We start from the raw sequence: 17,714 nt of genomic DNA on the forward strand, positions 1-17,714 counted from the left end.
ATTCAAAATAGCTATTAAAATGTGAAAAAAAGAAAACTTATACAAGGTAAAAAATATATTACAGACATCGAAAAAGTATGGTGTAAGTCACAGGATTCTTTTATTTTACTGCCGCACCCGAGTCGCATCGAGTCGGGTGCGCACCGGACATGGGTGCGGCCCCGACACACATTCGAGTCCAGTTAAAATGTCCTATTAATAAATTACTTAATATATGTTGTTCGGATATTTTTCCATTCAATACAATTATTCAAGTATGTTATACATTAATAAATAAACTATAATAACAATATGCATGCTTATTCTGTTATATATATAATAAATTAAAAAAATAATAATAAAAAAATATCTTCACCGCAGTCAGTGACATAGAGTATGGTCAAAGGCACGATATTTTTAATTTATTGATGCCATTGGAGAGTAGAACCGAAGGGTCGCTTTAATGGTTGTACTGCCCGGTTATTACTTAACCAGGGGATTGAAAAAAGACGAACCGCATTGAACACCTGGTCTGGTCCGATTAATCTCTTTTTTCTGTGCGTGGTATTTTTTAGCAAGTCATTCTTTTAGCATAGCTGTTCCTATACCGTACATATTTTTTTGGGGGTTAATTCTCATTTCATCCTTCGCCCAAAAAGAAAGACAAAAGGAAAAGAAAAGCGTTTCTAAAAGAAGAAATAGATTGATCACCTTTGAACTCTTCATAGTTCATAGTAATACTCCCTGTGTTCAACACCCAGGAACAGCATAGTAAAGAACTGATATCTGTAACACGAAAAGATGCCTGAAACATGAAGGCGAAGCAAGCCAGGTGCTACCATGTTTAGTTTCAGGTATATCCATTGAATTTAACAGGGCATAGAAGAGGCCCCCTATGTTACTTTCGAACATATTTTTTTTCTTTATGTATCATAAATTTAAGTCCTCGTAGGTTCTTATTGGAGACCACCAACAATCATCATACAGTAACATGACCACTTGATATGCCATCAATACAAATCAGGTTGCAGAAGGACGACAGGGAAGTCATCCACTCACTTGGTTAACGTATCAAAGTCGAAGACACTGCCAGTCTTCATTACCAGGCGCTCAACAAACTCTTAATTTCAACTGAGGCGAACTCCACAGAAGCAAAGAAGGAAAAAGTAACCGACGCAACCAAAATTGCAAATGGTTACACTATGTTAGATCCCACGCAATCAGGTTGAATCAATCTCATGGACTCTTTAGGTACAGCAACAAGTGTATGTGTGGTGCTAAAGAGGAAAAGAACAGGAAAAGAAGGACAGTGCACAACAGAAACCTGTAATAAAATTCTAAATGTAGGTTCTATACCATGTCAATTAAACATAATATTGTGAAGGAGAATGAAATGGCAAAGAAAAATGAGAAAGAAGTGAAAGGCAATCTACATTGTGCAGTCATCGACATTGTCAAACAGCAGCACGTATGTACCCTTCCAGGAGCAACAAGTCGAAGGGGAGAAAATAACATCACAATTTGAAAATGTTGTCGGACACCATCACACAATGCCTTGTAGTTTTCTTGCATAGCCGAGTGTCTGATTGATGAGCTGCAAAGATGGGATCTCCTTGCAAGCTGTTGTTCCCTTCGCCTTCTGGAAAAACACACAGCCATTTCTTACCTCCCAGTCAGGATGCTCCTGCACAAAATCCGTAGCAGCATAATTTTAGCAATGGAAATCCGTCAATGATCAAATATCAGGAGATAAAGCAGATTGGTCTACTTTTTATCCAAGAGATAAAATGTGAGCAACATCAAGTGTTTGATGGATTTCAGCTTGGTGCCAATACACCAAGGAGAATAACAAGAGAACCATATATGGAGAGAAAATCCCTGATGAGTGGACATGATCAAACGATACTAGGGAAGCGTAGCTAGCATGAAACAAGATCAAAATATACCACCCCCACATGGATACTTGAATTTTATTCCAGTTTTGCAACCCTTTCTTTGCTAATGGCTAGCCTCTTGGCAACCAGATCCATGTCATACAGGCAAAAAAAGTTGACATAACATCCATTGATTTGGTTAGTGGCAACTTTTCTAAAAGCAGTAAATACTAAATAAGAACCTAAAGAATTAAAAATTGCATGTGAAACGTGAGGCAGAGGAAGCGATGGGGTTATGCCTCAGTAACAGGGTCACAAGCAGGAAAAGATAATGTTGGACAAGTGGACCTTAACACACAAATTGACATCCTATGTTCTTCCGAGATTTTCTATTGTACCAACCAAGATGCAACCTTACCAACCCACCACTCTTACGATAAGGGCCAATGATGCAGTAATGAGAAGGGTTAGCTATAATCCCCATGGAAGAATGCAACGGAAGCAAGAGCAAGGAAAATAACGAAGCAAATAAGGGTTTCAATTAATCAACTTCACTAACTACAAATGAATCACACGTACTAAATAAAGAGCCAAACAAATAAATCAAATATATGGATCCAATATGGATTCAAACTGAATCTAATATGAAATGAACTGCTCCCGCATCAGGCATGCTTCCTGGTTTCAGGCAACAGAAATGTTTTCCTTTTTTTTTTCGGCATGATCGATGGACTACAGGACACAGGTTCAATTATTCCAATCAGATATTGAAAGCCTGGGCCAACACACTGCAAAGATGGAATAGGCCAATACAGGTCATAGATGTCTCAACCCCAACTAGGTAGTTTTCTGAAGCATCATACGGTGGTAGTTCTCCATTTGAAGCTCCAATGGAATGTCCTTGGTGATACCAACTACTGTAAGACACCAACTGCAGGTTCAAACAACTAAGGAAGCTAATTAATCCAGGCGAGGTTCAGATCGTGTACAACTCATCTGAGATCCAAACAAACCCAACTTATTTAGATAAATCTGCACTTAGCCTCAACATCGGTAAAGTGAAGAAACTCATACATGAAAGAAAAAGGCAAAATACTGGTTAACTTTGTACCTCAGTAATATATTCTAAGAGTTCTTGTTCAGAAGAGAACATCAAGATCCGTTTAGCATCAGCAATGGTCAAGTAATCATAGGCTTTTTCACTGCAACCTGCTATTTCTTCACTGCAGGGAAAATATCACAATTAAAAGTGAGTACCTGTGCTAACAAGGTCTGTCATTTTATTCTCAACATTAAACATAGCCTAAAAGGTAAAGGAGGCACTACCGGACTGTCTTTGCAAGGAGATCCATGTAGTAGACATTAGGTGCTATGTGGAACAGTTTGCCTAGCACTTAGCACACGATTGTAGAATCCATCCATAAAAGACTGCTTGAGCTCTAGAGCATGCTTAATACAAGGATTCTCCAATGCACTAGCAGGAAGAAGCTCCAGTTCAGTGTGAAATTCTGCTATTCTATTCTGAACCAGAAGCCTTAGAAGATTTAGGCCCTCGATTTGATACTCCGGAGGTGATGGAGGAATAAGGCCACTGCAGCACAAGTGTTGAATTGTCAAGGAGAATAACAAGGTAAACAAAGAAAATACTGTCAAGCACAATTTGGAACAGCGAATAATATGCATCCATCTTTCTCTTCATCAACAAATCAGACGACTTCAAAGGAGGACACCGACACATGAAGACATCCAAAAGATTCAGGTCTGCTGTTAAATACAACTTCATTGATATATCAGAACATGCATTCCCCATAACACAGAATCTGGATTGATATGAATGTCAGTGTTGAGTACATATATGAAATGCCAGACATGTGAAGAGCTCCCTTGACATCGCTATGAGGATGGGCTTAAGCCTTAAGGCCCTCCGACTGAAGGAGGTTAAGATTTCAAAACAGAAGGGGTTGTGTCTCGTCATCATAATCTGGAAAAGGTTTGCCAAATATGCACACCCCCCACAGACAGAGCTATGCAGTGGCTGCCGAAGAATAGGCAGTTTCAATATTGGTTTGAAAAACTGACTAAATTGTTGGGAACAGACATGGACCATGTTTTCTATCAAAAAATATGGTTTTTGTATCTTGAAACTCATCTTATTGTCGAGTTAACAAATCTCATAGATCAATGCCTTTAATTTCTAGCTTTCATGCAATAGATCCACTCCGCAAAAACAGCACATGCTAACCATATCATTGATACAATTAAAAGAAAAACCAGCACAAGCAAAACAATCATGTCATATTATTCAATTGATCAAAGGTCTTATGGCAACGCATTTCACGTTGACCATGTACAAAGCGTCACTTAGCCAAAAGGCCTACACGTATGATCAGAAAGAATTACCTCCTCCCTTCACCCAAAAAAGACAAAAAAGAATACATCTGACAATCGTCCAAGAAGCCAATAGACTAATATGATTGAACAAGGCGTGGAGAAGGAGACACAAATTAAAAGAAAAAAGGGTTAGCGAAAGATTTTTTATTTGAAAAAGGAACGAGAAGAAAAAATCTAAAACTCATAATTCATACTATCATCATCATAACCCAAGTGGGAGAGACCAAGGGTGCAGGCATCATAGAAAGAGCTCCCAATATCGATCTGACCGTTAAGGCCATCGGTGGTGAAGCCGAGATTGGGGTTGGCCTGTTTTGACATTGGCAAACACGAGGGGATGCAATCATCAGTATTAAAATCAGAGAGATCAATGGTGTAGGCATCATCTTCTTCGCTGGAGAAGGAGCTCCCGATGTCGATCTGGCTGTTAAGGCCACCGGTGGTGAAGCCATGATCGAAGTTGGCCGGTTCGAACATTGGCAAGTACAATGGGTTGCCATCATTAGCCTTAAAACCATAGCCACTAGTACTGATAAAGGAAGAGGCTAGATGCCCGAAAGCAGGGGGAGGAGGAGGGGGAAGGGCAGTCAATCCGGCATCAAATCCAATGCGGGTGTTACCAGGCATCCTGAGCATGAGCTCCTCGTCGAGCCCCGTTAGCGTCGATTTCAACTCCTCCATGGCCGGAAGAAGGTCGTCCAGTAGGCCGCAGTCGAGGTTGTTCAGGTCTGCATCCCAGCCGTCGATCGCCTGCGCATTGCATGTCTTGTCCTGCGGACGTTTTCTCTCCTCCTCGGCCTGCTGGAAGAGTCCGTCGTGCTGCTGGTTGATATCACGCATGGGGCTGGATTGGTGTGTAGCAGGGTCCGCATCCGACGTGCGCCGGGTGGGGAGGGAAGAAGACGGGGACGACACATTGAGAAAGCGGTGGACGACCGAGTGCACGGAGGGGCTGCCGAATGAGTAGGATTTTCCGGCGGGGGAGAAGACAATCACGGCAATCTCTGCACCGCATAGGATGGACAGCTCGCTGGCCTTCTTCGTGAGGCCGTTCCGACGCTTCGAGAAGCACACGTGACGCTTGTCTTTGTCCTCAATCTTCTTTATTTCAATCTTTCGACGTCCCATTCTCCGACTCGGACCCTTATTCACCATAATGGAATGATCTGTTGATAATGAAGGACGACAAATACAACCTGTTAATCTGCAGAAGGGACTAAGAAGGAGAAGAGGAAGGGACGACGGGTGATTGATCATCGCCGCCGGCCGCTCTAAGTCGGATGCAAGGAAAGCGTGGGGTCCGTCCTGAGACGACCCTGCCCTCTTTCAAAAACGAAGGAACTACTGGGGGTCGCCTTCGTCCGTGGCCGACGCAACCTACCCAGATAGAGAAAGACAGAGAGAGGGACGTCCGTGGCCGATGCAACCTACCCAGAGACAGAGAGACGGAGAAAGGGAGAGAGACTCACCTGAGGGAGCTTGGAGACGGCCTCGAGGAAGGACGGGAAGGTGGAGAGAGCGCAGAGAAGGGAAGGAGAGAGAAGACAGCAGAGAGACTCTGCCCGTCTTCTTGAAAGAAATGGCGCGTTCGATGTTAATAGCGCCCCTTTTTGAAAAATGGCGCGCTGCCCGTTGGACGTTAACATCTGCGCTTTCAAGAAAGTTGGACTTACCTGAATTTCTTTTCACACGATTGCGGAGTTATCGTTACAGTTGAGAGCAATCCATATGCGTCAAAAGAAATGAAAGATATTCTGGTAATTATTTAAAACAAATTCTTGTGTTAATCTTTTTCACCTTTTTCGATTTTTTGTCTTAACAAAAAGTTTTCAATTTTTAATTCACTGAGTGTACCTTTTCGATTTTTTTGTATTAACAAAGAGTTTTCTGTTTTTAATTAACTGAGAGTATATTTGTCAATAGCCATACTAACACATGAAAATTAAGTACACCAACTTACTTAAGCAACTTCGTTACAAGGTTGTTCTTTAACAAAAAAATCTAAACATAATTTCAACACATAATATTTTAAGTTTACGTACACTTCATAAAATGGCATATGTAGCAAAGTTTCCCCGTTTTAGATGTTTACATATGAGTTAATTAAGTCATGACGTCACCTAATACAAACTTATGCATTAAGTATTTTTTAAAATTGCTTAACGTAATATATATATATATAAGCATTTATTCCACCAATTTTAAGCAATAAAAAAAATAATAAATGAGAATTTTCTACTTTCGTATAAAAATATTGATATCAATTCAAAATAGCTATTAAAATGCTAAAAAAGCTGTACAAAGTAAAATATATTTGTGATTTCTCCACATTTTTTCTATTTTTCTGTTTTCTTTATATTATTTTTCCAAAAAAAAATGTAGCCTCGTGCAGAACATATACGTACAAGAACATTCTATTTGGGTCAAAAAACAATAGCAAGTCTTGTAAGTATACATCAAATCGCTTTAGTAAAACCCAACAAAGACGGTTGTGCTGTCATGGAGTCGTTCTAACGTGATAGACAGTTAAAGAAAAACAAGGAGAAAAAAATGATAAACATTTTCATCATCTCCTTGGTTTTTTTTTTAAGGCTCTCTTTAGATGATTGGGTGACTTTGGATAGCTAGAGTCATCATTCACTCTCTCTCTCTCCCTCTCTCTTTGTCTCTCTCTCTCTCTCTCTCTCTCTATATATATATATATATATATATATATATATATATATATATATATATATATATATATATATATATATATATATATATATAATATGAGGAGGAGAACAAAATTTATGTAAACTTAGTATATACGGATGTAGCAAGATGCCTCCATGCCCCTTCTTGAACTTAGAACTTGTTTTGATGGGAAACATGACAAAATTCCTCTTCTCTCAGATTATGGCAAACATTTGAAAGGAATAAGTACTCTTTGCACAGTGTTAGCATTGTTTGCTCGGTGATCATTCGTCTGTTTATAGAGTATTCCTTGTGAGTGAAAAGTGGCTCGTTTTAGTGATTGAACAGCATGACCACATGATAAAATAGGAAAAATTTTCAACACACCTAATGATCTGGTTATAATGAGAAACACACTTAACTTTTCAATACTATAAAAGCAACCTAGTTTTTTCCATCTTTGATTTTAAATGACATTAAAGATGTAAGTAACATTGTGACTACACCTAGGTTTGCCCTTGGATTTGCTTGCAATAATGGAGTCTGTTAATACACTATGTGTAGTTAAAGAGGCTAGTGCAAGCAAATGAGCTTGAATTTTCCACTTTTGAGGGTACTTTAGCCTTTTTATGAGACAAACCAGAACTTAAGTTAGTGATATTGTCTGGTTAATTGGCAAACGATCATTTCTTATTGATGCAAAAAGTAGGTTTGTTTTTAACAATATCAAAAACATCATGTTTTTGTAAGTGTTTCACATAACATAAATTGGAAATCACAATCCAAAAGCAATTCCTTGTGTGGTAGGAAAAGAGATGTTTAAAACTTTACCGATGGAACATTTAATTGGTAACGAACAATTTTATAGCCTTTTATGGTCTCATGCATGTTGCATCCCAATAAAACCATACAGATGCACACACACACAAAATACTCAGCAGATTTTTTTTTACTGGGTAAAATAGTTTTTGTGATGTTTTCCTGTTGCCATTATGCTTTTAGTCACCATTTGGATAACACTTTTAACCTCATGGAGTAACTTTTTCTGCATGAGCACAGGTTAAGCTTTCATTATGGCCTCGTTTCAAGATGGTTTTTGACTTGCATCTTAATAGTTTACGGAATGCTAATGTTAAAACCTTGTGGGAAGATGATATCCATCCACATTATGTGATGAGACGTTATGCTGAATTCACTGCATCTCTCATTCATCTTAATGTTGATTATGGAGATGGAAAGGTAAGCAAATAAATGCTCAGACTTGCTGATTAATTCTCTTTCTTTTGGATATTGTATTAATGTTCCATTGTGTATGGCCTGAAAGTATGTTTTACAAGTTTGATTTTTTATCATTTTATACTGGGCAATTGTTTTGTCAGTGCTTTGTCACATGGGTAATATTTTGGTTGGCTTCAGTCTCCTTTATATACTTATTCTGGAAGCTGAAATACACTATTTATGTTCTCATATCATATGTATGGTCGTTCCTATCTGACATATAAAATACTATGTTAAAGATGTCCAGATGCATCTCTCAATGTGTGCTAATCATTTCCTTCTTTTTATTGGTAGCCTGAATTGAATTTAGACAGATTGCCAATGGCTGTGGATGATTTGCTGGTTAAGCTTGCGAGAATGTTTCCCAAAGCAAAGCAGCAAATCATATTTCTCATAAACAATTGTGACATGACAATTGCTGTTTTGGAGGTAGATATATCTTCGTATTCTGTCCATCCGTGTTGATCTTTTGGGTGAACAATGTTTAGATTCACATAGTCACAAATAACGTTTCGGGGTTTAAAACGGCGAAGTTTTACTTGGGTATAATATGGTGAACTTGAAAAAAAAGGACAAAAAAGGGAAAAATATTGTAAATTTTTAAAAATTTTAAAAAGCTAAAAATGGAGGAAAAATAAAGTTAGTGAAAAAACTAATAACACAAACATCAGAAGATAAGTAGATTTTGGAACAAATAAAAATAGAAAATGAACAAAAAAAACCTGTTTGGCATTAAAAAAACTGAAAAAAAAAAAGTGAAAAAAAATGTTTTTTTTTTCGTTTTTAAAATTAAAAAAAAAAAGTGTGCTTTTTTTTTTAGTTTTAAACGGCCATTTAATTTATGGCGTTTTTTTTTAAAAAAAACACATTTTCTGTGACTATAGAACCTTAGAAGCATTTCCTGCTGTAATCCTAACGGGAACTTGTGTGTGTTCATTTTTCCAAGAAGCAGGTACTGAATGTGAAAAAATGCAGCTTCACTTTGAAGAGCTTTTGAAGGGTAACAGTGCTATATTTGTGGTAAGTTTTGTTGACTTAATAATTTCTAATACTTGATACTTGAAAGTTTCAAGTTAATCAATCAATTGATCTTCTTAATGGGTGTCAGTGAGGGGACCGGATGTCAGCACACCAGGAACCCATACTTGAAGACCATGTTTATGCAATTGCTTGCTAGATATTTTTTAGTTGTTCATTCCTCCACTGATTCATTTTAACACCGGAAAACTTTTATTAATCTTTTGGTCTCTTTTCCTATATTTTAGAAACCAATGATCTTTTCTCGTGCATACCCCTTTTCCTAGGCCTTTTCACTGTATTTCAAGCTGGAAAATTCCTATTTAGATTTTGACGTCTCATGAATGGCATGCAGAACAAACGCATGGAATCAGGCTACACAACTATGCATGTATTTTTGGTAGGTGGTTGGTTTTTCTTTTGTTTGTTGATTTGTTGTATTCTTTAATTGTTTCTCAATAATGGTGGGGGGCCAACTCTCAGCAGGTTTGCATAGGAACTATGCTTGTGTTTTTGCGTGTGTGTGCATGTGTTTGAGTGCGCACATGCACAATCTATAAGAAATGTTGAAAGTTTGGAAGGAAAACAGGTTCGGAATGGTTAAATGTCTTATCCTTCTATATTTTCTTTTTGCCTGCAGGAGGAATTGCTGATGGAGCACTTCAGTGACCTAATAATATTTGTAAAGGCCCGGGCAGGTAAATGTTGAAAGATGAAACCTCCTTTTTCCGGACTTTGTACGCAAGATTTCAATATGCAGATGCTCACTCGGGATGGTTCTTCAGGTGAGGATGTGAATTCAAATTCCGACAGGCCAATCACTATCGCAGATGTTGAACCACTTGTTAAGGACTTCGCAAGTCGTTGGAAGGCTGCAATAGAGCTCATGCATAAAGATGTCGTTACTTCGTTCAGTAATTTCTTGTGTGGCATGGATATCCTGAGAGCTGCATTGACTCAGTTGCTTCTTTATTACACAAGGCTGTCAGATTGCGTAAAGCGAATTCCAGGGGGGCCTGCTCTTAACAAGGATCTAATATCCATATCCTCCATCATGTATGAAATCAGAAAGTACTTGAGAACATTTTAGTTATTTTTATTGTATGAAGCTGCGATATGTGCATTCTGAGTATTACCATTAGCATCCAGGCTTCGCAGTTGTGTGCGAACTGGTCCTGATGCGGTCGCCAACAGTGTGGCATCATGTCAAGCATAAAGAGAACAGTTTTGTCAAAAGACAGATCAGTAAACAATTTCTTTCATATTCAACTGCCACCACAAATTTCACATATTTTCATGAGGTGGGGTGTGGTTGGATAAAAAGATGAACTGAACTTGCACCATCTACAAGCCAGAAATGTCCACAATATATAGAACAGAACCAGAAGCAGACAATGTTCCTCTAAGGTAGGTAGTTGATTTTTCTTTGTCTTTTTCTTCTTTCTTCTGGTCGTAGATAAGGTTGCATTCGTCTCTCTATTGTGATATGGCATCCAGTGGAGAGCGAGTTCAGGTACGAGTTCCTTTTAGTTTCTTCTGCCAGGCCAGTTATGAGTTCTGGATTTTTCCTATACCTTCATTTCGGACAATCATAATGCCATAAGAGGGGAGGACGTATCACAAAGAAAATGAAGTCCTTGCCCTTTTCCTCCAACCCCCGTAGTCCATGGCTGCTTTCAGGCCAACGGGGGAAACAAGACATCCATCAACTAAGTATTGTGCATTTACCCTTTGCAGTCATAAGAGTAGCATTTATGAAAATCAAATTACCACACTTCAGTCCACCAGTTTGACATGCTACACCATGCCCCTGGGACATGCCAGGAAACAACTGATAAGTGAAGGTACTATTTAAAATGCATTATCTGGCTTAATCAATTGTTAATTAGATGACACTCAAACCTGGTTGGGTTTTCAATTAGGTTTTCGCAAACCCCTTGGCTGATTATGTTGGCATCACTTAATACTGCGATTACTCATCTATGGAAATGCTTAGAGCATTCAATTTCATGTCATTTAAGCAGTTTTTAGGAGGGTCTGCAACTTCCTTCACTCACTCCCACCAGCAACTTCCTCTCTGCTAGCCAGAGCCGGTCGGAGTCCCCTTTCGAGCAGCCAGGCAGGCATCTGTCTGTAGTCCTGTGCGGAAGGGCTCTTGACCTCTTGTTCAGTAGAGCAAAGGTCCACGGGGGAGAATATGCTGATGACTCCCAAGAGCTTTTATCAATGGAGTCGTTTGATGTCAAAAAGGTCCCAAGTGTTTGGTTGTTACTGATTCAAGCGGTACGAGTTGAGATTTGAATGCCGCAAGGCAGTTCAGTTCCTATCTACTGCTGGGTGTTAAATAAGAGAGCATTGTAGACCATGTTCATGAGAGTAATGTCAAAAGATAACTAGGAACATTACAAATTGAAATTTTGACACAGCTCTTTGACTAGGTAGATGAGTAATAAAAACAATTAATAAGTTGTGATGAGACAACTGGTCTACTATGGCCTGGAAATGCCTGCCCACCAATGAACCTCAAGAAGAAAAGAAAAACCAGGCTTCATTGATATTTTTTATTTATTGATGCCATTGCAGAGTAGAGCAGAGGCGTCGCTTTAAAGGTTCTACAACCCGGTTATTACTTAACCAGGGGATTGAAAAAAGACGAACCGCATTGAAAACCTGGTCCGGTCCGATTAATCTCTTTTTTCTGTGCGTGGTATTTTTTAGCAAGTCATTCTTTTGGCATAGCTGTTCCAATACCGTACATATTTTTTTTGGTGTTAATCCTCATTTCATCCTTCGCCCAAAAAGAAAGAGAAAAGGAAAAGAAAAACGTTCTAAAAGAAGATATAGATTGATCACCTTTGAACTCTTCATAGTTCATAGTAATACTTCCTGTGTTCAACACCCAGAAACAGCATAGTAAAGAACTGATATCTGTAACACGAAAAGATGCCTGAAACATGAAGGCGAAGCAAGCCAGGTGCTACCATGTTTAGTTTCAGGTATATCCATCGAAATTAATAGGGCATAGAAGAGGCTCCTTATGTTACTTTTGAACAATTTTCTTTATATATCATAAAGTTAAGACCTCGTAGGTTCTTATAGGAGACCACCAACAATCATCATACAGTAACATGACCTCTTGATATGCCATCAATACAAATCAGGTTGCAGAAGGACGACAGGGAAGTCATCCTCTCACTTGGTCAACGTATCAAAGTCGAAGACGCTGCCAGTCTTCTTTACCAGGCGCTCAGCAAACTCTTAATTTCAACTGAGGCGAACTCCACAGAAGCAAAGAATGAAAAAGTAACCGACGCAAACTAAAATTGCAAATGGCGACACTATGTTAGATTCCACGCAATCAGGTTGAATCAATCTCATGGACTCTTTAGGTACAGCAACAAGTGTATGTGTGGTGCTAAAGAGGAAAAGAACAGGAAAAGAAGGACAGTGCACAACAGAAACCTGTAATAAAATTCTAAATGTAGCTTCTATACCATGTCAATTAAACATAATATTGTGAAGGAGAATGAAATGGCAAAGAAAAATGAGAAAGAAGTGAAAGGCAATCTACATTGCGCAGTCATCGACATTGTCAAACAGCAGCACGTGTGTACCCTCATAAGTTCCCTTTTCCATCCAGGAGCAACAAGTCGAAGGGGAGAAAATAACATCACAATTTTGACATGTTGTCGGACACCATCACACAATGCGTTCTAGTTCTCTTGCATAGCTGAGTGTCTGATTGATGAGCTGCAAAGATGGGATCTCCTTGCAAGGTGTTGTTTCCTTCGCCTTCTAGAAAAACACACAGCCATTTCCTACCTCCCAATCAGGATGCTCCTGCACAAAAACAGTAGCAGCATAATGTTAGCAATCCAAATCCGTTAATGTGAGCAACATCAAGTGTTTGACGGATTTCAGCTTGGTGCCAATACACCAAGGTGAATAACAAGAGAACCATATATGGAGAGAAAATCCCTGATGAGTGGACATGATCAAACGATACTAGGGAAGCGTAGCTAGCATGAAACAAGATCAAAATATACCACCCCCACATGGATACTTGAATTTTATTCCAGTTTTGCAACCCTTTCTTTGCTAATGGCTAGCCTCTTGGCAACCAGATCCATGTCATACAGGCAAAAAAAGTTGACATAACATCCATTGATTTGGTTAGTGGCAACTTTTCTAAAAGCAGTAAATACTAAATAAGAACCTAAAGAATTAAAAATTGCATGTGAAACGTGAGGCAGAGGAAGCGATGGGGTTATGCCTCAGTAACAGGGTCACAAGCAGGAAAAGATAATGTTGGACAAGTGGACCTTAAAACACAAATTGACATCCTATGTTCTTCCGAGATTTTCTATTGTACCAACCAAGATGCAACCTTACCAACCCACCACTCTTACGATAAGGGCCAATGATGCAGTAATGAGAAGGGTTAGCTATAATCCCCATGGAAGAATGCAACGGAAGCAAGAGCAAGGAAAATAACGAAGCAAATAAGGGTTTCAATTAATCAACTTCACTAACTACAAATGAATCACACGTTGCCTATAAATAGAGCATCCTAATTAATTGGATCTTGGATTCACTATCTATATAAAAAGGTCCAAGTTGAACTTAATAAACAAAAACAAATAAAGAACCAAACAAATAAATCAAATATATGGATCCAATACGGTTTCAAACTGAATCTAATATGAAATGAACTGCTCCTGCATCAGGCATGCTTCCTGGTTTCTGCCAACAGAAATGTTTTCCTTTTTTTTTTCGGCATGATCGATGGACTACAGGACACAGGTTCAATGATTCCAATCAGATATTGAAAGCCCCAGGCCAACTCACTGCAAAGATGGAATAGGCCAATACAGGTCATAGATGTCTCAACCCCAACTAGGTAGTTTTCTGAATCATCATACGTAGTTCTCCATTTGAAGCTCCAATGGAATGTCCTTGGTGATACCAACTACTGCAAGACACCAACTGCAGGTTCAAACAACTAAAGAAGCTAATTAATCCAGGTCAGGTTCAGATCGTGTACAAATAATCTGAGATCCAAACAAACCCAACTTATTTGGATAAATCTGCACTTAGCCTCAACATCGGTAAAGTGAAGAAACTCATACATGAAAGAAAAAGGCAAAATAATGGTTAACTTTGTACCTCAGTAATATATTCTAAGAGTTCTTGTTCAGAAGAGAACATCAAGATCTGTTTAGCATCAGGAATGGTCAAGTAATCATAGGCTTTTTCACTGCAACCTGCTATTTCATCACTGCAGGGAAAATATCACAATTAAAAGTGAATATCTGTGCTAACAAGGTCTGTTATTTTATTCTCAACATTAAACATAGCCTAAAAGGTAAAGGATGAATTACCGGACTGTCTTTGCAAGGAGATCCATGTAGTAGACGTAGGTGCGATGTGGAACAGTTTGCCTAGCACTTGGCACATGATTGTAGGCTCCTTCCATAAAAGACTGCTCGAGCTATACAGCATGCTTAATACAAGGATTCTCCAATGCACTAGCAGGAAGAAGCTCCAGTTCAGTGTGAAATTCTGCTATTCTATTCTGAACCAGAAGCCTTAGAAGATTTGGGCCCAAGATTTGATACTCCTGAGGTGATGGAGGAATAAGGCCACTGCAGTACAAGTGTTGAATTGTCAAGGAGAATGACAAGGCAAACAAAGAAAATACTGTCAAGCACAATTTGGCAAAGCAAATAATATGCATCCATCTTTCTCTTCATCAACAAATCAGATGACTTCAAAGGAGGACACCGACACATGAAGACATCCAAAAGATTCAGGTCTGCCGTTAAATCCAACTTCAGCCAATGTTGAGAGTGGAAGTTCAAAAGGATCACGGGGCCGTCTTTCAAAGATATATCAGGATCCATGAGGAACAGAACAAATGATATCTACGGTTTTTTTTCGTTTTAATATATAAATATCAGGGCATCCTGATATATCAGAACATGCATTCCCCATAACACAGAATCTGGATTGATATGAATGTCAGTGTTGAGTACATATATGAAATGCCAGACATAGGCAAGCCACAAATACTGGATAAATGGCCATACATGTGATGAGCTCCCTTGACATCGCTATGAGGATGGGCTTAAGCCTTAAGGCCTTCCGACTGAAGGAGGTTAAGATTTCAAAACAGAAGGGGTTGTGTCTCGTCATCATAATCTGGAAAAGGTTTGCCAAATATGCACACCCCCCACAGACAGAGCTATTCAGTGGCTGCCGAAGAATAGGCAGTTTCAATATTGCTTTGAAAAACTGACTAAATTGTTGGGAACAGACATGGACCATGTTTTCTATAAAAAAATATGGTTTTTGTATCTTGAAACTCATCTTATTGTCGAGTTAACAAATCTCATAGATCAATGCCTTTAATTTCTAGCTTTCATGCAATAGATCCACTCCGCAAAAACAGCACATGCTAACCATATCATTGATACAATTAAAAGAAAAACCAGCACAAGCAAAACAATCATGTCATATTATTCAATTGATCAAAGGTCTTATGGCAACGCACTTCACGTTGACCATGTACAAAGCGTCACTTAGCCAAAAGGCCTACACGTATGATCAGAAAGAATTACCTCCTCCCTTCACCCAAAAAAGACAAAAAAAGAATACATCTGACAATCCTCCAAGAAGCCAATAGACTAATATGATTGAACAAGGCGTGGAGAAGGAGACGCAAATTAAAAGAAAAAAAGGGTTAGCGAAAGATTTTTTATTTGAAAAAGGAACGAGAAGAAAAAATCTAAAACTCATAATTCATAATATCATGATCATAACCCAAGTGGGAGAGACCAAGGGTGCAGGCATCATAGAAAGGGCTCCCGATGTCGATCTGACCGTTAAGGCCTCCGGTGGTGAAGCCGAGATTGGGGTTGGCCTGTTTGGACATTGGCAAACACGAGGGGATGCAATCATCAGTATTAAAATCAGAGAGATCATTGGTGTAGGCATCATCTTCTTCGCTGGAGAAGGAGCTCCCGATGTCGATCTGGCTGTTAAGGCCACCGGTGGTGAAGCCATGATCGAAGTTGGCCGGTTCGAACATTGGCAAGTACAATGGGTTGCCATCATTAGCCTTAAACCCATAGCCACTAGTACTGATAAAGGAAGAGGCTAGATGCTCGAAAGCAGGGGGAGGAGGAGGGGGAAGGGCAGTCAATCCGGCATCAAATCCAATGCGGGTGTTACCAGGCATCCTGAGCATGAGCTCCTCGTCGAGCCCCGTTAGCGTCGATTTCAACTCCTCCATGGCCGGAAGCAGGTCGTCCAGTAGGTCGCGGTCGAGGTTGTTCAGGTCTGCATCCCAGCCGTCGATCGCCTGCCCATTGCATGTCTTGTCCTGCAGACGTTTGCTCTCCTCCTCGACCTGCTGGAAGAGTCCGTCGTGCTGCTGGTTGATCTCACGCATGGTGCTGGATTGGTGGGTAGCAGGGTCCGCATCCGACGTCCGCGGGCTGGGGAGGGAAGAAGACGGAGACGATACATTGAGAAAGCGGTGGACGACCGAGTGCACGGAGGGGCTGCCGAATGAGTAGGATTTTCCGGCGGGGGAGAAGACAATCACGGCAATCTCTGCACCGCATAGGATGGACAGCTCGCTGGCCTTCTTCGTGAGGCCGTTCCGACGCTTCGAGAAGCACACGTGACGCTTGTCTTTGTCCTCAATCTTCTTTATTTCAATCTTTCGACGTCCCATTCTCCGACTCGGACCCTTATTCACCATAATGGAATGATCTGTTGATAATGAAGGACGACAAATACAACCTGTTAATCTGCAGAAGGGACTAAGAAGGAGAAGAGGAAGGGACGACGGGTGATTGATCATCGCCGCCGGCCGCTCTAAGTCGGATGCAAGGAAAGCGTGGGGTCCGTCCTGAGACGACCCTGCCCTCTTTCAAAAACGAAGGAACTACTGGGGGTCGCCTTCGTCCGTGGCCGACGCAACCTACCCAGATAGAGAAAGACAGAGAGAGGGACGTCCGTGGCCGATGCAACCTACCCAGAGACAGAGAGACGGAGAAAGGGAGAGAGACTCACCTGAGGGAGCTTGGAGACGGCCTCGAGGAAGGACGGGAAGGTGGAGAGAGCGCAGAGAAGGGAAGGAGAGAGAAGACAGCAGAGAGACTCTGCCCGTCTTCTTGAAAGAAATGGCGCGTTCGATGTTAATAGCGCCCCTTTTTGAAAAATGGCGCGCTGCCCGTTGGACGTTAACATCTGCGCTTTCAAGAAAGTTGGACTTACCTGAATTTCTTTTCACTCGATTGCGGAGTTATCGTTACAGTTGAGAGCAATCCATATACGTCAAAAGAAATGAAAGATATTCTGGTAATTATTTAAAACAAATTGTTGTGTTTTAAATTTACATAAATCTAAACACAATTTCAAGACATAATATTTTAAATTTACATACACTTCGCAAAATGGCATATGTATCAAAGTTCCCTGTTTTAGATG

The 17,714-nt window shown here is 40.0% G+C and overlaps 1 protein-coding gene and 1 pseudogene across 1 annotated transcript in view; both read right to left on the reverse strand.

Moving 5' to 3' along the window:
* LOC116257765 (protein IMPAIRED IN BABA-INDUCED STERILITY 1-like) overlaps positions 1–17,714 on the reverse strand; it is a 96,568-nt gene that overhangs the window by 62,820 nt on the left and 16,034 nt on the right. The window lies entirely within an intron of this gene.
* Positions 1,523–16,956, reverse strand: LOC116257694 (uncharacterized; annotated as a pseudogene).

Source organism: Nymphaea colorata, chromosome 7 (genome assembly GCF_008831285.2).
Source record: "Nymphaea colorata isolate Beijing-Zhang1983 chromosome 7, ASM883128v2, whole genome shotgun sequence".
Classification (NCBI taxonomy): domain Eukaryota; kingdom Viridiplantae; phylum Streptophyta; class Magnoliopsida; order Nymphaeales; family Nymphaeaceae; genus Nymphaea; species Nymphaea colorata.